The sequence below is a fragment of the Natator depressus genome, chromosome 3 (genome assembly GCF_965152275.1).
Source record: "Natator depressus isolate rNatDep1 chromosome 3, rNatDep2.hap1, whole genome shotgun sequence".
NCBI classification, from domain to species: domain Eukaryota; kingdom Metazoa; phylum Chordata; order Testudines; family Cheloniidae; genus Natator; species Natator depressus.
In genome coordinates, this window is record NC_134236.1 from 174,241,664 (window position 1) to 174,256,133 (window position 14,470).

The 14,470-nt window shown below is 40.8% G+C and overlaps 1 protein-coding gene across 3 annotated transcripts in view; it reads left to right on the forward strand.

Annotated features, from left to right (window-relative positions):
- PPM1B (protein phosphatase, Mg2+/Mn2+ dependent 1B) overlaps positions 1-14,470 on the forward strand; it is a 95,873-nt gene that overhangs the window by 26,576 nt on the left and 54,827 nt on the right. The window lies entirely within an intron of this gene.

Here is a 14,470-nt window from a genome sequence, read left to right on the forward strand (position 1 = left end):
TTTACATAATCACTTTTCTGACCAAAGCTACACTTTTTATATACCAGTTGAATTCTGTTTATCAGATATTCTTCTGTTATGCTGGAGCTAGCTATTATATGTAGAAAACTCATTGCTTTGTCTATAAACATGTTTTACTAAAGGAAAAAATGAGCTGTTTTATCAGGAACTGTGCTCTTGAGCTGTTTAAAGGAGTGGAGACATAATTGTCAAATGATTAAAACTGATGGTTCTACTGAATTATTTTGAATTATGACAGAAGAATGAAGCCGGTAGATTTTATTTCATATTCTCATTATGGTCCTTCCAATAGAACTTGGGTGTTTGCTTTACCTAGAAAGTGATTAGGTACTGCATTTTTAAAATACCCCTATTTGAATATGTTTCATCCTTGTTTTCAAATCATTGGCTTTGATCTTGAATTAATTGAACTATTATGTTTATCTCTTTAAAAAAAATATTTAAAAACAATTGAAAGTCGTTTTCCAGTGCTTTACCATGGTGACTTAACAAAAGATGAAAAAACACTACCCTTCCGTATTATTGTTAATCTTTATAACTGTTGTTTCATTTTATTACCATCTCTTGTGTTACTTGAGTGCTCATTTGATGTACTGATAACAATGTTCAAAAGTATTCTGAACCTGTTCCCGTGTTTCAGATATCGTAACTTGGGAAAGGAGGTGGAGGAAACCATTCAATCTGCTAATCAAACACCTGAAGTCTTTCCTCCATAGAATTATAAGCTTCTGTCCTTGGAACTTCCAACCTGATTATTTGTGGTATTTTGTTTAATGTAGGCAGGTCTAAAGTGGACTGTGTATATTTTGTAGCCTTCTGTGGTGGACTGTACAGTACTGGTGACTGTGTACATTAGCACTACATACAAAATATTTGGATTTTCTTGTTAGGGTAAACGGTAATGGAAAAACATTTCAAAATTTAACAGTATATTGAAACTGCTAAGAGTGCATGGTGCTCTAGTGATTAGGGCACTGGACTGGGAATTGGGGGTTTGGGTTCTGTACTTGATTTTGACTTGTGTGACCTTGGGCAAATCATTGAACTTTTGCTTCCCCATAAAGAAAATGGGGATAATCTTCCTTTGTAAAGTGCTCTGAGATCTACAGATGAAGTGCTGTGTTCAAACTAAATAGTATTTTTACAAACCAAATACACCATGAATTCTGAATTTTCTCTCCTCCATAGATAGGATGAGTTCTACTGAAAAATCTGATACTTTGACACAGGATAGAAGGTATAGATTTAAAAAAAAATGTCTGTAGAGCAGTTAAAACTTCCCCCATTACTATATTTAAAATTCGAGTAAAAATCCAGGTTTTTATTTTATAACTTGGGTTTTGTCTCTTAAACTTTTAGAAATTAAGAATTTTGTCATGGTGTAAGTGGTACTATGCAGTTGCTATTGAATTTAAACTTTCACTGTTTTAGTGCGAAGAGAAGCTTTATCTTTTTGGCTTACCTTGTGGTAGACCAGGACTTGAGGAACGTTCTTAATTCTAGAATGATCTTGTGTGAGAGAAAATCTGTGATTTATCAGGTTAGTACCTACTTTTTAAAGTTGTAGAAATATGTATTAAAGTTCAGTACCTAGATTCTAACTCAACCAGTGAAATGGAACTTGCCTTGCTTCCCCCCCCCAAAAAAGCGTGCAAAATTCTAGCTTTATTATAGAAAGTGAAGTGCCTCAAAACAAAAGCTCTGAGTCTTTTCAACCATAATACTACTGGTGTAGATGAAACAATTACCATGAGAGTTGACTGTTGCATAGTGCAGTTTAATGGGTTTGAAAGAAACTAAAGGAAAGTATAATGGACTTCTTACAGGTACCATCATATTTAAAAATATTTTTTTTCTTTCTGATTTTGTATATCAAAATTTTTTATAGTCTTTTAGCTTTAAAAGATCAGTTAAATGTACACTTCAAGAAAACTATCATCTGACCCCTTTCCCTGCAAATATGTACCAGAAATTTTCTAACTTTCAAAAGTTCTACGGGTACATTTCCCTTTCTTCCATTCCCAAACCTATCGCAGGTAGTCAGGACCAGTTGAAATAAGAAGGTCTCAGGCTTCCTAAAGCACTCTGCTGACTGGCACTATTGACTTTTTATTCCCATGTACGAAGGCTCCTGACTTAGAAAAGCTTACGATATACCAAAGTGACCTATTTCAGAGTAGCAGCCGTGTTAGTCTGTATCCGCAAAAAAAGAACAGGAGTACTTGTGGCACCTTAGAGACTAACAAATTTATTAGAACATAATCTTTCGTGGGCTGCAGCCCACTTCATCAGATGCGTAGAATAGAACAGAGAGAGAGAGAATACAAATTGTAAGAAGCTATTATCAGCAGGAGAAAAAAACTTTTGTAGTGATAATCAAGATGGCCCATATAGACAGTTGACAAGAAGGTGTGAGAATACTTAAGGAAATAGATTCAATATGTGTAATGACCCAGCCACTCCCAGTCTCTATTCAAACCCAAGTTTATGGTATCTAGTTTGCATATTAATTCAAGCTCAGCAGTTTCCCGTTGGAGTCTGTTTTTGAAGCTTTTCTGTTGCAAAATTGCCACCCTTAAATCTTTTACTGAGTGGCCAGAGAGGTTGAAGTGTTCTCCTACCGGTTTTTGAATGTTATGATTCCTGATGTCAGAGTTGTCCATTTATTCTTTTGCGTAGAGACTGTCTGGTTTGGCCAATGTACGTGGCAGAGGGGCATTGCTGGCACATGATGGCATATATCGCACAGATAGATGTGCAGGTGAATGAGCCCCTGATGGCGTGGCTAATGTGATTAGATCCTATGATGGTGTCACTTGAATAAATATGTGGACAGAGTTGGCATCGGGCTTTGTTGCAAGGATAGGTTCCTGGGTTAGTGTTTTTGTTGTGTGGTGTGTGGTTGCTGGAGAGTATTTGCTTCAGGTTGTGGGGCTGTCTCTAAGCGAGGATTGATCTGTCTCTCAGGATCTGTGAGAGTGAGGGATCATTTTTCGGGGGAGGTTGTAGATCTTTGATGATGTGCTGGAGAGGTTTTAGTTGGGGGCTGAAGGTGACGGCTAGTGGCATTCTCTTATTTTCTTTGTTGGGCCTGTCCTGTAGTAGGTGACTTCTGGGTACTCTTCTGGGTCTGTCAATCTGTTTTTTCACTTCAGCAGGTGGGTATTGTAGTTGTAAGAATGCTTGATAGAGATCTTGTACGTGTTTGTCTCTGTCGGAGGGATTGGAGCAAATGCGGTTGTATCGTAGAGCTTGGCTGTAGACAATGGATCGTGTGGTGTGTCCTGTATGGAAGCTGGAGGCATGTAGGTAAGCATAACGGTCAGTCGGTTTCTGGTATAGGGTGGCGGTTATGTGACCACCGCTTATTAGCACAGTAGTGTCCAGGAAGTGGATCTCTTGTGTGGACTGGTCCAGGCTGAGGTTGATGGTGGGATGGAAATTGTTGAAATCATGGTGGAATTCCTCAAGGGCTTCTTTTCCATGGGTCCAGATGATGATGTCATCAATGTAGCGCAAGTAGAGTAGGGGCATTAAGGGATGAGAGCTAAGGAAGCGTTCTAAGTCAGCCATAAAAATTTTAACATACTTTGGGACCATGCGGGTACCCATAGCAGTGCCGCTGACTTGAAGGTGTATATATTGTCCCCAAATGTGAAATAGTTGTGGGTGAGGACAAAGGTCAGTCACCAGATTTGCCGTGACATTATCGGGGATGCTGTTCCTGATAGCTTGTAGTCCATCTTTGTGTGGAATGTTGGTGTAGAGGTCTTCTGCATCCATAGTGGCCAGGATGGTGTTATCAGGAAGATCACCGATGGATTGTAGTTTCCTCAGAAAGTCAGTGGTGTCTCGAAGATAGCTGGGAGTGCTGGTAGCGGAGGGTCTGAGGAGAGAGTCCACATAGCCAGACAATCCTGCTGTTAGGGTGCCAATACCTGAGATGATGGGACGTCCAGGATTTCCAGGTTTATGGATCTTCGGTAGCAAATAGAATACCCCTGGTCGGGATTCTAGGCGTGTGTCTGCATAGCTCTGTTCCTGTGCTTTTTCACAGAGTTTCTTGACAGATGGTGTAGTTTCTTTTGGTAATCCTCAGTGGGATCAGAGGATAATGATCTGTAGAATGTGGAGTTTGAGAGCTGCTTAGCAGCCTCTTGTTCATATTCCAACTTATTCATGATGACGACAGCACCTCCTTTGTCAGCTGTTTCGATTATGATGTCAGAGTTGTTCCTGAGGCGGCTGATGGTGTTTTGCTCAGCACGGCTGAGGTTATGGGGCAAGTGAAAAAATGATCCCTCTCTGTCTCAGATCTTGGGAGACAGATCAGTCCTCGCTTAGAGACAGCCCCACAACCTGAAGCAAATCCTTACCAGCAGCCACACACCACACAACAAAAACACTAACCCAGGAACCTATCCTTGCAAAAAAGCCCGATGCCAACTCTGTCCACATTTATTCAAGTGACACCATCATAGGATCTAATCACATTAGCCACGCCATCAGGGGCTCATTCACCTGCACATCTACCTATGTGATATATGCCATCATGTGCCAGCAATGCCCCTCTGCCATGTACATTGGCCAAACCAGACAGTCTCTACGCAAAAGAATAAATGGACACAAATCTGACATCAGGAATCATAACATTCAAAAACTGGTAGGAGAACGCTTCAACCTCTCTGGCCACTCAGTAAAAGATTTAAGGGTGGCAATTTTGCAACAGAAAAGCTTCAAAAACAGACTCCAACGGGAAACTGCTGAGCTTGAATTAATATGCAAACTAGATACCATTAACTTGGGTTTGAATAGAGACTGGGAGGGTCTGGGTCATTACACATATTAAATCTATTTCCTTAAGTTAAGTATCCTCACACCTTCTTGTCAACTGTCTAAATGGGCCATCTTGATTATCACTACAAAAGGTTTTTTCTCCTGCTGATAATAGCTCACCTTAATTAATTAGCCTCTTACAATTTGTATGGCAACTTCCGCCTTCTCTCTCTCTCTCTGTGTATGTATAGATGTGTGTATACATATGGTAAGATATATATGTATATCTTACTATGTGTTCCATTCTGTGCATCCGATGAAGTGGGCTGTAGCCCACAAAAGCTTATGCTCTAATAAATTTGTTAGTCTCTAAGGTGCCAGAAGTACTCCTGTTCTTTTTCAAGGTGACCTAGTTTATCCAGTTTGCAGTAGATTTTCATTTGAAGATTTGTAGTAGAATTAGGCTTCCAGAAAGGAGGCTGCTAGTCAGGATGTCAGAGACCTACTTTAAAAATCGAGAAAGTCGTCTATAATTAGGACATAGAGGCCCCTTTTCTGTTAGTGCCTAGTTTGTTATAAAGCCATTCAGCACTTCTACCTCTGTATAGATGGGGTGTATAGATGAGCCTCAATCTGAGCTTAAGTACAGGGTGATCTGTTGGCAGAAAGATCTCTTCCAAAAGGCAGACATAGTGGTCTGAACCTTAGCCATCATGTTGCCAGGTTTCTGAAGGTTTCTTGCTGTCATTTCAGTTATCCATGCTTTCAGCCATCAACTTTGTAAGAAGAGTCAGTGAATCTGGAGTCTTTCAAGGAATCTTTCCTCCATTTTCTCCCTGAAATGGACTACCCTTGGCCAGTTATAAAATTAATCCTTCTGTTCCCTTAAATCCCTGTTCATGTACCCTCCCTCCTTCCTCAGACCAAAACAGGATGTTGTGAAATTTTGTTGCAAAAGAAAGTGGTAATGTGAAACAGGCTCTTTCTTATTTGAAAAGAGACCAAAATAATTCCCCAATGGATTAGGTTATAAATTGGATTGGCCTATATCCTCAACAACAAAATACCTTCCTTAATAGGTGTTGAAGACCATTCTGCAAGAAGTGCCTACTTCCTTGAGCTTATTAGTAGACCCTGTTCTCTGTTCATTCCTTTCTATGCCACTTTCTGTTTTCATTGACAGATGCGGCCTTTGACCACAATAGTCTCGAGGCTGCCAGTTGCCTCCTGGCTAGTGAATGATCTATAATAGAGAAGGAAAAGATTTTGGTTTTTTTTAAACTGGGGTGGTAATTTTCTCATGGATAGGACAGCCACTATTCTAGATGAGCCTATTCTATGAAATTTGTTTAATTGGTGGCTGCTGGTCTCTTAACAGTTTTGGAAAATCTCTGCTTGTGAGCTGCAGCAGTTTCTTGTGCCACCAAAGATGAAGGATACAAAACCAGGTTTTTGAGTGAACATAATTTAGTTATAGCCAATGGGAAGGTTGACTTGTAGCTGAAGAAGAACTGTCTCATGCATTTAAAATTCTCCATTAAGATGAATTAGCGAGTATAGGCAAAAATACTCCCTGCCCTTAGTGTGGGAAGGGAGTAACAAGAGTGATATGCAGATCATTAGGTTGTACCTATGAAAAATGCGTTAGTGGAGATAAGTTCTCTTCTTCATTTTATTTGCTTTACTTTCTCTCTCCCCCATCCCATTTCTTTGCAGTTACCTTTATCCTTTTGACTATTCTTTTCAGAAGTGGGAGGAATTGTATTTGTAAGTCCTCTCCATTTCTTCCCTCCCTCCCCCTCTTATTTGGCTTATTTCCTGTCATTGCCACTTGAAAAGAAAAGCCTTAGGAAATGGGTGCTGCCATACTTTAATTGTGAAGCTGTGTGGGTAGGTGTCATGGAATATTATGCTTGCTTCATGCTGTTACCAAGGAAACAGAAGATGCAGATTCTATAAGATCTCTAGGGGTGAATGAAAAGGCAGTTTAGTCTCGGAGCATCATGTGCAGAGAGCAGAAGAAAAGTCTCGCTCCTTTGGTGAGTGGATTGAAGGGTTGAGTACTCACCCTAAAGTTTCTCAGTTCTCCTTCATGGAGAAGGAACAAGGGGTCAACCTGCTTGACTGGGCTATTGAGTGGTGGCATCTTCAAATTTCTAAACCAACAGTGGAGGTAAAATTACCCGAGGGCTATCACCACAGATACAGAAATAGCTCAATCTTATCATTCAACCTACAATTCTTCTCTTGATCCTGAATTTTTTGTCTTTTCCTACCTTATTTCAAGTATTACAGCCTTGTACATTAGCTCAGTAGCAGTACTGGGCTCTAAATGCATTTTGTTTCCTCCACCACGTATAGGCTGCATTATTTTTAAATAACTATAATGAAATACAGGACACAGTGTTTGGGGAATAGGTTTGCTACACACACAACATACCTGAGACAAACTCAAAATCAAGGAAATGAAAAATTAAGCCATGAAGAGTACCACCCATAAGTATGCACCTTACTACTACAACTACTGTACACCACATACCTCTACAATGAAGAGCATTGGGAACCTCTGTTAGATCTGCTTATAAACTTTCTTAGCCCCCTTTCTTTAGTTAGGCTGATTTGGGTTTTCAGTAACCTGCATCTGCACTGAAGCTCTCTTTTATGAAGGAGGTAGAACACTGGCTCCCATCCTCAGCTTCAGCACTGGTCTCGCAACTTCCTTAAGAAAAGACTCGGACACTGTTCCTGTGAAGTCAGTGACTCAGTTGACACCAACTAGACCAGGGGTTCTCAAACTGGGGGTCGGGATCCCTCAAGTGGTCGCGAGGTTATTACATGGGGGGGTCGTGAGCTGTCAGCCTCCACCCCAAACCCCGCTTTGCACCCAGCATTTATAATGGTGTTAAATATATAAACAAGTGTTTTTAATTTATAAGGGGGGTCGCACTCCGAGGCTCCCTATGTGAAAGGGGTCACCAGTACAAAAGTTTGAGAACTACTGAACTAGACCTATTTTCCAGTGCCATTTGAATTTGACAGTGCATGCTCTGGCACAGTCCTGAGACTCCTTTGGTGTGGGTCTTACATCCTGTTTTGACTGTGCTTTCCTGATATACATTCTGCCCCTGCTCCGCATATTTCCTCTATCAGAGCTCAGTCTCCAAGCAAAAACAAGAAAAGAGGCACTATAGCTCTGATTCTGATGTGGTCCTGAAGAAAGAAGCAGCACCAGTGATCTGTTGAAGCCCTGGCACTACCAGCACTAATGCTGCTTTTGGTATCCCACCGCTGGGCAGTAGATGTATGGGTGGGAATACAGAGGAAATCCCTGCTCCAACCCCATAGAGAGGAATGTTTTGTCCTTGCTCACTCTGGAACAGAACTGATGACATTTGGTATCTTCCTTGATGAACAGATGTATTGTGGTAAATCCGCGCTTGCAGAATATGTGTTGAACCACTGAGTCCTTAATAGACTGTTTATGCTGGTCCCATTTCAGTCTGTTCAGGGCATCTCCTTGAGTGTTCTTTGTCTTGGCAGATGTGGAACCGTCTGGTGTTTGTGATGATAAATACACTACATCCAAACTTTACATCTTTCTAACGCAACATTGGGGAATGAGCTCCCCCTTGCTTGTTTTACTAAAGTATGATGGTGATATCTGGTTGATGTATATCATCCTTCTTGAGCGGGAGGGACTGAAAGATTGTAATGTCCAATGTATTGCTTGGAGCTGTGTAATACTGAAGTGTAATCTGGATTCCTACTGATTCCGAAGACTTCAAACTTGTAAGTCTTGAAAGTGGAATCTCCAGCCATGGTTGAAGACCTGTGTAGTTACTACAGCCATTGGGATTGGAGAGTTAAAGGTGGTGCATAGTGGAAGTTCAAGTCTTCTAACCTTCATGATATGTAATTGCTTGTACTAGGAACTAATATGGGCTTTTTATGAAACTTAGCATGAAATTAAATAGTTCTTTATTTTTAATCAATATGTAAAAGCCTTTTGTTGTCCATAGGCATAATTTCTGGCTTTTTTTTTATGAAGCAATTACAAGTAAGATTTAATTCATAATAAAACACTGCTTGGGTGTGCTGTGTTACAGTAATTGGGATGTAATGCTGCCAAGATTCCTGATAGTTAAAAATGCCATGCACTTGTAGTGGCTTTTTATCCCAGGACCTCAATGCTGTACAAGCAATAATTACATCTGGTAAAACTTGTGTGAGGTATCATTACCCATCTTGCAGGTGCATAAAACTTAGATACATGGTAACTTAACTAAGATAATGCCAGAGTAAGAACCCAGGATCCTTGACTCCTTCATGTGTTCTACATATTAGAAAATACTTCTTCTATCAAATGAAGGCTGGTCTGCTGAAATTCTACCTTCCATTGATTGTAGAACATGCTAAATAAAAGCAGGTTTTTTTTTCTAGTGGTAGTTGCTCTGTGTGCCTTAACTGTTTCCAGCAAGTAAAACTTAGTTTATTCATCCTTGCATGTATTTTGCCTTTGATTCCTTCTTTGGGCCAATAAATGTGATACAGCTTTGCTTGCCTTTTCACCCTTTCCTAACTTCAGAGATTCAGCCTCGCAAATGGTGGTAAAACTTGGCTGGTCTATAGTGTGATGGGTTCCCCCTGGAATTAGGGTACCATTGAGCCCTTTGATCCACTAGCCTGGGCGCTCTCTCACACTGTGCTGCTGTGACAGTTTGCAGACCTGCTTCCAGCTCTACACTTCTTCCAGTATTCACACAGGTAGGGATGCACCTAGCTGTAGTTACATGCAGGCTCTCTGACCCACCTACTGCATGAACCAACAATAAAGAGGCTACAGCCAAAATAACCACCAGCTTCCCACCTTAGGACCCCTCTACTGGAGTGTAAACCCAAAGTTATACCATCTTGCGCTGTACAGGGAACTGTACAGTGTAAGGTCCTAGAGTTCGCCCCTCCCTCAACTTGGAGAGGAAATACAACAGCCCCTGGAGCTAAGATTCCCAAGCACTTCACTCCAAACTTACTGGTTTAGATTAAAACGTAGAATAAGTTTAAGTGATACCAAACAGATCAAAGCAGATCACCTAGTAAACAAACAAACAATGCAAACCAAGCCTAAGATACTAGAAAGATAGGATATGAATTAGCAAATTCTCATCCTCTCTGACGATACAAGCAGGTTGGCAGATTCTCAAGATACAAGCTGCTGTAATGTCATTAGTCTACCCCACCCCCCAAACCAAAAAACAAACAAAGAAAAAAAAGAAGTAGGACGTTAACCTAATACTTTTCACGTAGCATGGCATTCTAGACCTACTGTTTATAGCCTTGATGTTAGCTCTTTTCTTGATTAATCCCAGAAAAACAAGGTTTTCCCATGCCACCAACTTCACTGAATGACACTTTCTCTATCTCTTGTACTTTTGTGTTGTAGATGTGTTCACTACTGAAAGAGTAAACAAACACTGACACATTCCCACACCTCCCTTGGGAGGTCTGCCCTGTAGTTTGAGAACCACTGTAGAACACCCAGTATTAACTCTCTCCCTACCTCATTGCATAAATGCAGATATTCTTGTAAGTCTTGAGGTCAATGCTGCAGAAGTACATTAGCCATATCTGCTACCATCCTGGACAGAGACAAAGAACAAAAGAAGGAAACTGGTCCAGAACAACTGGACCAATACCATATAGCCTTTCCCAAACTCCCCTCAACTTTGTCACCTTACAGGGGAGACTCGGTCTCGGTTCCAGCACCTGATGACTTTCAGAATTTACTGTCTCAAATAGCTGATATACTAGAACTTGAGACAACATTAACTGAAGAGAAGACCTTTAAGATTTTAGGTATCTTGTACTTCACTGATCCAGGTAGAATAGCCATGCCCTTATAAGGGGAACCTAGAGCCATCTGTAAAGTTCATGTCAGACCCCTGCCACTCTTGCCTCTACAGCAAAGAGAGTAGAGAAAAGATACAGTGCCACAAAGGAGTGTTGAGTAATCCGTTACCCATTATCAGGAAGACCAGTAGCCCAAGAGGAAGCTAGTCAGTTGGCCCAGTGGGGGTGACTCCCAAGGATAAAGATCCTGAAAGGCTCACTTTTTTTGGTAAGAAAACCCATTCTACCTCTCTTCAATTATGTATAGCAAATTACAAAACATTATTTGAGGTACGAATTGCTGACATGGGACAAGGTATTTCCCTTTCTCAACAAACTAGGGCTCAACAAACAGACAGTTTAAAATTTGTAGCTTATAACTGGTAGGAGACAGTTCTTCAGGTGGCCACAGATACTTCAGACACTGCAGCTCAGTTCATGGCCACTGCAGAGACAATGTGAAGGGCATTGTGGCTGCAAGCTTCAGATATTCTTAGGGGGGTGGAGAATGTAGTTGAGGACTTGCCTTTCAAACACACTGGTTTGTTGAGTAATTGGATTGACAAAGCATTGCATTCTCTAAGAGACTGCAGTGCTATGTTGAGGTCATTGAGGATCTGTACCGTAGCCTGAAGGTGGCAACCTTGTATACTCTTGCCAGCTTAGAGACTATTAAACCCCCTAACTATATCAGCCGTGTGGTTGAAGGGATGATTTGCAATCCATTATCAAGCCTAAATCTTTTCGAAAAAATAGGGACATTTTGTAGGCTGGAGGGATCACAATATGGAAATATACATCTTGGAGGTCAAAAGCCATGAATCAGTTTTGAGCTAGCTAGGGGCTACTGTTACCATCTTGAATCTGAGAAGGTGTATGTATTTGTTTGACCTTCTCAGATCAATATAGCATAAAGGCTTCCCCCTTTTCTCTTTTTCCAGAATAAGGAAATATTAGGAGTAGAAATTTCTTCCTTTGAATTTCATGGCTCTAAGACACATCAGGGAGACTATCTCTTCTTTCAGTTGGGTCTTGTGAGAGAGACTGAAAAGGGACAGGGAAGGAAAGTGGAAAAGGAAAAAATACTGAATTGGACAGAATACCCTTTAGAGATAAGTACCCATCTATCAGTGGTTGAGGGTATTCCTGTCTAAGCTGATAAAACAGGGAAGATGACATCTGAAGGTCAGGTTCAGGGATGACTGTCTGGTTTGGTTGTGAGACTCAACTTTCATACCAAACCTGCTGTCCGGATGACTATACAGGAGGCTTGATGCCTACTGAAGGTAGTGGTTTCTTTTAGGAGAAACCAGGCTTCTTTCTCAGAAGGTAATAGGTAGGTTACTATTGGGAGTAGGCAGGTGCTCTCTTCCTAACCTGGGGTTGGTATAACCTTTCTAAAGACACTTCACTCCATTTTGACATTTATCTCCTGTATCAAAGCAAACTGGTCACTCAATCTTGAGTTGTCTCTGAAACTCATGGGTTACTTGCCAACTTGCACTTCCATGCTAGTGAGTCTTCTAAGACTATTGCAAGGCTGGCTAAGATCAGTGTATGGAATGAGACTCATGGACATGTTTAATGATCCTTTTTCATATTCTGGCATCAATAAATTGATGGATAGACAATGCACAGAGGTGTACCTTTTTCCACTCTTCCACTTCAAAGACAGTGATCACAGATGTTTAAGGAATAAAATGTGGTGCACTCTTAAAATACCTTTAGATACAAGGAGTTTAGTGTCAAGAGGAGATTCATGACTTCATTTAAGTGTTGGAACGTGGGCAGTCAGAAAGCCTATCACACAAATTCTCACAGACCATGTGTTTGCAATGCATTAGGTAAAGAAACTAGGTGGAGCTCACTCATTGCCCCTGTATTGCAAGGCCATCAAGTTTTGGAATTGGTGCCTGACACATGGGATAGCTCTGATAGCCTTCACCTACCAGGTTTCGGAAACACCCTAGCTGATCACAACAGGGAATCCATAACCAATCACAAGTGGTCCCTCAAAACATCTGTCCTTATTCGCATGTGTCACCCTGGGGGTACTCTTATCATAGACTTATTTGCCACCAAAGAGAACACAGTGCTCAAAATTCTGCTCCAGAGCACACGAGTCGAAGATCCGTAGAAAATGCTTTTCTCATATCCTGGAAACAGGGCCTTCTGTTTGCTTCTCTACCCAAGATAGTATGAAAAATGCAACAGAATGCAGCACAGACTATACCAAATTCCTTATTGGCACAGCCAGTTTTGACTGACAGATCTAATTCACGTATCCGCTCAACCCCCGATTCACACTACCAGGCTTCCAGGACATATCATTGAATCAGAATAAAATTTTCTACTCAGACTTGAAGTCATTACACCTCTCAACCTGGAAGTTGGTTGGCGAAGTGCCACCGATAGACTGTTCAGTGTTGATTTGAGAGAGATTACTGCAGAGCAGGCTTCCACAAAGAGAATCCTGTTTCTCCAAATGGAAGAGATTCTCAATAAGGACTGCTTAGAATTATATTGATCTTCTGAAGGCTTCCATTCCCAAGATTCTTGACTACAGTAAAAGCTCTCAGATCTCTCTAGTTCAATCAGGGTTCACCTTGCAACAATTTCAGCATGCCACCCTCCAGTTGAGTCATGCTCTGTGTTATCTTACCCTACTGTTCTGAAGCTCTTTAAAATAATTTATCCACACTTGTCCAACAGGGAGCCAGCTGACTTCTTCCTAAAATCTCACTGTCCTAAAAGGTCTTCTGGAGCCCCCTTTGCAAGTGCTCTCTTCACTACCTTACTCTCAAGACCGTTTTTCTTGTGTCCATTACATCAACAAGAAGGATTAGTGACTCCCAAGCACTTGTGGCTGACCCTTCCTACGCTATCCCACAGATAAAGTGGTGGTATGGACTCCTAAATTTATTCCCAAAACTGTTTTTTAATTTTACCTAAACCAATCAATTATTTTCCCTATTTTCTTTCCAGAACCCCACTCCAAGTGAGAAATAGCATGCTCCGGATGTGGCTAAGGCCTTATATTATCTGGCTAGACACTGCTGTCCCTCAATATAGTTAAGGGACAAACTATTCTGGCATAAAGAATATCTACATGGATTACACAGTGTATTTCTATCTGTTATTAAATGATGAGCATACTTTGTCTTGTGGGCTCATTCTGCTAGAGCCCAGGCTTTTCCTAGAAGGAGATGTAATCAGGACATCTTTCTTGGGGGGAAAACTAAGTTCCAAACAGATCTTTGACCTCTAGGTTCCACATGCCCCAGAAACCTACTTCTTTCTTTGTTTTTGTATATGGGTAGGTGAAGGTCATCTTTAGCTAGAACAAGTGTGGACCTAACTTAGAATGCCACTAAGCCTGTGCTAGTCCCAGACTTTCACTTTAGCATGCACTGTTAAGGAATTCACTGAAGCTAAGCAGAAACTAATCCTACAAGATAAAACATTCAGCAGTGTTCAGTGTTTCCCGTCAAATTTTATGCTTAGACAATTCTAATGACTGAAGCTGGATACTTCACTCTTGGCTTTTCTTGTCCATCTCACTGCAATTTAAAGTACAAAACCAAATTTCTTCAAACATGGCTTAAAAATAAAATTAGTTGAATTTTTTTTAAATTGATATAAAGCTCTTCAAAGCCTTTAGTATTCTGAGGGTTCTAGCTTTGATTGAAAGTTCTACACATGTACTATAGCTGTGGCTATAGTTTTTGTAAAGTCTCTAATACTGTTTAAATTGCTGTAAAGGTATAGAGTGCTTTAAATAGTTGTT